The sequence below is a fragment of the Hyposmocoma kahamanoa genome, unplaced genomic scaffold (assembly GCF_003589595.1).
Source record: "Hyposmocoma kahamanoa isolate Upper Pololo Valley unplaced genomic scaffold, ASM358959v1 78, whole genome shotgun sequence".
Classification (NCBI taxonomy): Eukaryota; Metazoa; Arthropoda; class Insecta; order Lepidoptera; family Cosmopterigidae; genus Hyposmocoma; species Hyposmocoma kahamanoa.
The window spans coordinates 9992301-10000665 of NW_020653945.1; the positions used below are offsets into that span (position 1 = coordinate 9992301).

Here is an 8365-nt window from a genome sequence, read left to right on the forward strand (position 1 = left end):
AGAACCTATTGCAATAAAACGGCAATTTCATACTTTAACCCCTAATATTAGCACCTAAAGGTTTATTGTCACCTAAAAACAATGTCAATTACGCTAATTTTGATTAACAATAAAACTGAAACTAAATAAGATATTAAAATATCGATAAGAGAGGGTTGTGGATCTCGTTTCGCTGATCCCAGATATGTTAATAACTCAATTTCGCTAAAAATGTCGTTACGTTAGTTATGATAAGAACGGTGTAAAATATTCCAAAACGATGATTCTAAAATCAGCTACTCCAAACTAAATGATAATATTTACTCGACACGAGGGTACGTCTTGATGGCTAGAATTGCAGACCTTTGGAGGTCGCCCTATGTAAACCATAAGCCTGTGAATTAGAAAGCTGGATTTAAAATGCAAGGCCAACAATTAAACAGTGCGTGGCAAAAGTATTTAGGGTTAATAATACAATTAATAATATTCCTTGCACATCCGAGTCCTTCTGCTCTATTCACTCACAGAAAGTGGCTCACGTAACAAAGGAACGGTAACCTGGTACGTGACAAGAAATATGATGTATTAGAACCGTTCATATTATTCTATTGTGGTTAACCCATTTACTGCCTAATTTGTTAGGAATGAACCCTAGTTTAATGGGACATTGTACCGCGTGATAATGAAGCGGCTTCTGAGATCAAATTAAAAAAGACAATATGTTGTCACACGTCTTATGAAACGGCAACCAGGCGAATTCGAAAAGTGACTCTGATACTACATAATTATGCAGTCTGTTGTCCAGGGCGAGCCAGACGTACAGGAAAGGAGTGGAAGGTCGTGCGGGGAGGCTTCTATCGTGCACCCAAGTTTATTGTAACTTTTTTTAATAATATTTAGTGACGGGACGAACAAGTTATGCGCCTGATGGTAAGCTACACGCCTGCCCAAAACAATTGAGACATAAGTTGACAAGTCCCATATCTGTAATTTCACCAGCACCCTAACCCTTCTAAACCAAAACACAGTAATGCTAACATTACTGCTTGGCGGCAGAAATAGGTAAGGTGGCAATATTACCCTGGACGAACTCTCTCACTAATAGCTTTACTACTGCTATTTCATGTTTATAATATAACCATGTGCTGTTGATACCATTACTAATCAAGTCGCAATTTCTTATAAGTCTTATTTCCTACTGTCTATAATTCGTATAATTCCTAAGAGACGTTACATTATGACATCGTCTGCTCAAAAGTAAATCATAAAAGTAACATTTTCCCCAAAAAGTCACAAAATTTAATAGCTATGGTAAGAAAATCAGGATATTTCTGTAGGTAAAACACAATAATAACAAAAACTATAAACTATTATTAATAACATAGTGATAAAATTTTAGTTTTACCAGTTGAGCTATGTCATTTAGAGGCTTTTTCTGAAACATGTCTAAGCAGACATTAGTTTTAATTCTAAAACAATCTTGTTAGGCTCTACTTCTTTTATGGTGCTTTCTTTATTCAAAGAAAAATCTAGAAGTATAATGTTCTGCAAAGTCTAGTGTTTGTTTAAAATATTATCATTTTAATACGTCATTTAAAAAAATGCAATTAAATTTACTTTTTATGTTATAAAAAACGGTAAACAATTCAGCATAACGTATTAAAAACACCGCTTGAACCTGGCAGATATTATTACATAGCAATTTTCATCAAAGGTGTACGAAAATTTTAATTAAGGAACAATTTATTTTCGGATTTCAAACCACTTTATATACCAAAATTTTAATAACGATTCGGTTTTGTTTTTTCGATTATAAAATTCTTTTACTTAAATATTTTTCCTTTTGTTTGTTCAGTTTCGTATAATTATAATATAATATATATAAGTTTGTAGTACCAACATACCGCTGAGGTAATTTTTGTCGCTTTGTACATCCCGACATAAACTATAGTAGATAGACATCAATAAAACGTTCAATCGCGATTGAGCAAAACAACAATCATGATTATGTGATTAACGGTTGTAAATAGTTTGTGAAAGTTGAAATTTCTCTTTGCACCTGTCAGCATTTACTACATCTACGATTTTGTTGCGAGTACACAAATATATTAATACCGTATAGTGATTATGATGAAGTGCTAAGCTTTCCTGCTGTATACATTAGAAATAGGTAGTATCTTTAAGCGTGCAATAACGGCACGTATACGTGTAAAGATACAATACAATTGCCCAAAAAATGCTATTTTGGGCAAAAAATATTTTTGTTTGAAAAGTTCTAGTGAAGTAATGTAATAAGCTAAAAAACTCAAACAACAAAATCTTAAGATTACTTAATCAAGTTTAATTTTATAGTAGAATACACGCTAAAGCCACAAATCTTCAGTAACTATTGTATGAAAACAAGATGAGATACGACCTCACTTCAAACTTATATTACCTATGCATTCACAAATAATACCTGCAAAGGGTAACTCACAAACTTCACAAGCATAACATATAAAACTTACTCTATGAACTTGCTAAACTTAATACGCTCAATGCATTAGAACTTATCTAAGTTATGGGTAAGTAGATAACTTCTTTGCGTCAACATTGAAGCGTTTGCATCCTGAATTTATGTAGTAGTTTCAAAACTAATTTGCATTAAAACCGACAATTCAAAAGGTAGTTATCTATCCATTATCAATTTGGTAACAATTAAGCTGGATCATGGGATAGACGATTCTAAGCTGCACCTCGTTTCAATAGAACCTTATCGATAGGAGGTCAAATTGTACAATAGGGACGGAACTTTTCTGTTACCCGTAATTATGATTTATTTATGTTAGCTATGTGGACTGTATACTATATGCTGCGGCTCAAAACACAAATCATTAAAGATGGTAAAAAAAATAAGAAGTCTGAAATGGAACCGGACGCGTCAGTCGCATGTCAAGCGACCTGTAGAGAAAGACTACTTCCCAGTTCTTCCAAAGATCCCACTTAACGCAATCCGAAGACGTGGAAAACCCAGAAGGAGATGGCGTGACAAGTCACTGATATGAGATCTTGGCCTATAATGGCGTTAATTTACATACACAAAGTCTGAAGAATGAATGAATGTGTGTATTCTAGAACTCTCGAAATGTTCAATTTTAGAACGCGTACGGGGTGATGCATTATCACTAACCCTCTTATTGTACAATAACATCATTGTTTACTGCATAGAAATAAAATCTTTGTCTTATATTCCAATATTTATTAGACCTAACATTCTTTTTACGACTCAATCAATTCCACATAATAAGTCGAGGACTTATGAGCATTAATATTCTTGGAAAAAGAATATTCTCTTTTATGATCATGACGTAGGCTGGCCTTTACACCTTTTCATATACTTATTTCATAAGAAACAAAAAATGTTGCTAAATTAAAAGCTTTACCACCCATAAAAAATATATATTACTTTTTTAGCTATGCTCTAACGGCTTAGTTATTTTAACAATGTCAACGAAGATTTCTCACTGGTGGCGCTAATGTTAAAAAGCCGTTAAAAACCAAAAACTGTAACAACCTTTGTAACAACCGTGTAAAGAAATTTGTAAGAGCAAACCTTGGCTCGATCTGTTGCTCAGTTGGTATGGGGGCTCAAGTCCTATCATATTGAAGGAATTTTCCTTTGTGTTCGATCTTTGTATTAATAATTATAACAAACTAGTGGAGTAATATCACAAACATAATTGAATATCATGGCAGTAAAACATTATATATCATTACATTATATCATTATTGATAGGTTGATTGATAAGTTGAGATTATTCTCAACTTAATAAAAAACCTAATATTAATCTAATAAGCCGTAACTATGCCTTATTTGAAAATAAATCAACATGAAATCATCACGATCTCATAATATTAATAACAACCAATTGCATTAACTAAATATCACGAACAAAAGAAACATCTCAAGACTTTTGGTTGCGTAAGCGCCGTAACCAGGATGATCGAAGGCGGATGTTGGCCTCGGATCGGTTTCCAATGACTCACATGCATAGAGAACTCTCCAAATAAAACACAACCTACGGCCGTAAATGCGGTTACACCCAATGTCGTTCAGGTCGTAACTTTACAACCTTAGAACGCATCAAGTCTAGAATTCTAAAACTTGTTTTTGGAACTGTGTTACTTTGCAATAACTTGATCCACGTTTCATTTTTAACCGACTTCTAAAAAGGAGGAGATACTTAATTCGACTGTATGTTTTTTTGTGTGTTTGTTTATGTTACGTGATTTCAGTGATTCTTTTTTTATTGGAAAGGAGGCACTTTAGTAGTGATCTCATTAAAATTAGAAGAAAATATTCTACCTCTATCTCGTTTTCCGTTAACCGATTTCAATAAAACTTGGTGCATAGGTGCAATACTAATGAAAATAAAATGCTATGGTGATCTGATGATGGAAATGATATACAGGTCAGAGGAAAACCTCAACAATGTACAGCAGTTACATTATGTTTGGGTTCATATGATTAGTTTTGAAGAGGACTTCCATACGCTTTACAGTTTTTTTTTGAGGAGACCAAGGCAATGAACGCAGCGAAAGCGGATAATGAAGCTTTTGAGGTTGATTTTTTACAAATTGGCAAATAAACACAATTCCACGAACTTTTGAGGTTGGTTTTTTTTTATAAATTTTTTTTTTTAACATTTTCAAAATAATAGATTGCTTTGTTTTATTTACTGCGACGTGTTAGAGGATTACATTTCTTTGCCTTTCTTTTAGTACCTAGTAGCAGTAGAGCTCCTTGTGCAAGAGTTCGTCCAGGGAAATACTGCCACCTTAACTGGTGGCACTGCAACTACAGGTCCACGTCTTGTTCGTCCCGTCACTTGGTAAAATAAAATAAAAAACCTACAATACTTTTTTGTATTGTAGGTTTCTTTCTTTTTTTACCAAAAATGTTCTTAATCAAAATTCAATCTCCTTATGTATGTTTCATTAGCGATTCCTTTGAAAAGTAAGTGATCATGAAGGATATAAAATTTATATATAGTAATGAAAATTAGTTAATTATTCCCGACTAAATCATTTCAAAGCTCCAGGGCTCTATCCTTTACTTATTAACGATTCGCAGGTGTGTAAGATGTGGCTGTAGCTTAGTTGCTTAAATTATTTATAAGTATATTATACTGTCTGTCGGTACAGTTACCTACACAAAAAGGTAGTAGCTTTAGTGAACCATAAAAAAATACGAACAATTTTCAAAATATATTAATAATTCAAATCGAGTACCACTTTTGCGTCTGCTGCTAGCTGATTTGCGGTATTTTAGATAGAACAAAAAAAATTTTTTTTATTTTTTATTGTGACTCGGCAAAATGACTGCACCGCGCCTGATGGAAAGTGCGAATACAGTCCAGAGATGAGAGTAACGGATGGAAAACACAAATATTTTCACTCCGTCACTATCATTTTGCCAGTCTGGCCAAATGCTTCTTCACACTACGTTTGACAATGAATTGCGTTTAATGACAATAAATTGCGAATTGTCGCCACAGCTTTAACCGGATCTATAAAATCGATTTCGAATGTATAAACTATTTGTCACCATAGTAAATAAGTGATGATTACGTAATTTTATTTTTTTTGTGCCACTATAAAACAAATTCAAGTTCATATTCTTTTCACTTTTAAATTCTTCTAAATTACATACAAGTTACCAAAGAAAAATGAAACAATAATGGTTACAGACTATTCATTTTTGATAAAGTATTTTTTTTTAATTATCTTAAAGTACTTTATTTATTAGACGGTATTTCAATTTGTGATAATTTGTTCGATCGCAATAGACATTTTCTACAAGAAACAACTTCTAAAAATGATTGTAAGGTGAATAACGTATTCTTTTTGTTTTTTTTTCTATTCTGATAATTAGTTTAGCGTCCGATCTTAATCGTAATAGGTTCTTATACCTATATCTACTTTTGAATGCGCATAGTCTTTTTTTATTTACTTCTGATGTCTGTTATTGTGCCATAAATAGAAAATAAAATAAAAAATAAAAGTAGATTTATGTATTTTGTCTAACATATTAATAAGGCCTCATGTGATCACACGATCACAAGTTTTAAAAATAATACGAATTACGAAACAATTTACGTATTTTGTCAATTTTTTTAATTGTGCAATTTAAGCGTAAAAAGTCATTGACTTATTTCGTTCTTAGATCCTTTGAACCTGTCCTGAAAACTTGTAGTTTTGCAGACGTCGCGTTTATCGCCGATAGCATCCGCGATAAACGCGACATCTGTTATCGTTATTTTTTATAATGAAACGAAGATACAAATATACATACACACATACATAACCTTTATTACCTAAAAGACAACAATTATTGTATTGGAACAATTGTGTTAGAGATTTATATTTATTTAAAGAATAAGTGCCCTCTGCCTTTCTTTACAACGCGCTTATAGGGTATCATATAATAAGGACCTAGAATTATGTTATTTAAGATCTTGCGTCTGGATCATAGCTAGTAGAAAGCACTGGTCCTATCCCTATGTGCGTGAAATATAGGCATGAGTGTATGTAGAATTGTTATTTTAGTAAACTTATTTTACCAGAAAATATTTCCATTTACTACTCACTTCACACTACCTTTGCGCTGATAGCCTCAATACTTAGAATAAGTAAAACATGATAAAGCGTTTTTTAGTTGACTGTACATGTACTGACTGTCGTATGTGCACAAAAACACAAACTTTCCTTATATACTTTGAGCGTTTGCTTAAAAAAGATTATACCATTACTAAAGCGAGAAAGCCTGTGTAATCTCCCAGCTGTTACATTTGATATTCTGCCTACTGTACTAATGACCAAACCAGATGTAGTCGTGAGCTCAGTTACGAAATGTTGCCGTAACGATTGCTTATAAAAAGACCACAGGCAAAAAATAAGAATGATAGGAATTTTAGGCTGTTTACGCAATAAGTTAATGTTTTTTTTACAAAAACCATCGTTAGAAGTCGTTTAACGTTACTGAGCACAGAAAGACGGGGCGGATAGAGTTTTTAATTGCATTTGGTATTGTATGTATTTTATGAATGACATATGAAAAATATTTGTATATATACATTACTCTAAGCAACTCTAGGTATTTTTACGTACGCTTACGGTAAAAATTTTAAATATTACATACCGAATTGTCACTATCGACTAGGTATGGTCTTATTTTAAAAACGAAAACCTAAACATTTTATGAAATAATTACCCAAAATATGATATAATACAACTAAATTAGAACTACCATAATCATAAATTTCAATGTAGAGTTTTCAACATAGAACCTGTATTCAGTCGATTCCCTTTATGCCAGTTTTTTTATTATTATAATTATACTTGTGTATTAAAAACGGTTTTCAAAATACTCGGAAACCATGCACGTGGAATATTGAAATAATACTTGTAATGAACAAAAGTAAAAAAAAATACTTACCAATAACTTATGCGACAATCCAATCAGACAGAATAATAAATCACAACAAAAACACAGAGGCAAATTCAGCAAACACCACGGGATGGGGTTCCAAAACAATATAATAAAATAAAATCACCAGGGTCAAACAGAATCGCACAATTCAAACAAAATACAGACGGCGCTACCACAGGTCCACTCGTGTCCAGGTTTCGTGAATGGAACTCGGTGCTGCTCAACGCTTACAGACGTTTCATAATCAATGCGTGAGTATTGTAATATTTACGTAATTTTTTTCAGGCCGTCAGTACACGGCGCGATGTAGTACGACTGAAACCGAGTGAACCAATCCCGGTGAACGCACGGGCCGCACTGGTTGCCCATAACGGCAAAAGGTCGTTCGTTACCCACATTCTCTTTCCGCGCAAGCCTTCCTAAGTTAGAGTGAGACGAAAAACCAACAGCATTACTAAATAACGTGACAGAAAGAGACAGAGGAATCTCAGCCTCAAAGGAAAACCCGAATTCGAGTCTTGATGGTTCCAACATAAGACCGTGCTTTGCCGTTGTGAATTATTTGAAAGGTATTTTGTTGCACAAGCATGTGTGTAAACGGAAATGGTAAAAACAGTTTAATTGTTCTCTCAATAGGTAACAAAGTTTTATGTATGGCATAGCAAAAAGTCTGTTAAGCGGCAGCGCTAAATGTGGGTTTCCGACAACTTGATTTTTTGTTTGCCTCTAGATAGTACCTCATAAAGCGGCGAAATCTATTAGAGTTTTTGCTCGTAATGAAATAATAGGAAATGGTCTTGTTAAAGAAAAACATTTCAATTTATAGAACGCTTAGGACGGCTCTACATTCTGAAAGGGTGTAATTAAAATCGCCTGACTTTGCCAATTTAAATTCACAAGTTCGTACCTTCATTT

General features: G+C 33.3%; 1 protein-coding gene across 1 annotated transcript in view; it reads right to left on the minus strand.

Moving 5' to 3' along the window:
• Positions 1 to 7801, minus strand: part of LOC113232847 (mucin-5AC) — a 91256-nt gene extending 83455 nt beyond the window's left edge. Inside the window, exon 1 of the mRNA XM_026467697.1 lies at positions 7457 to 7801. The gene's annotated coding sequence lies outside the window, so the exon portion shown is untranslated. The remainder of the gene's footprint in view (positions 1 to 7456) is intronic.
• Positions 7802 to 8365: the final 564 nt, after the last annotated feature.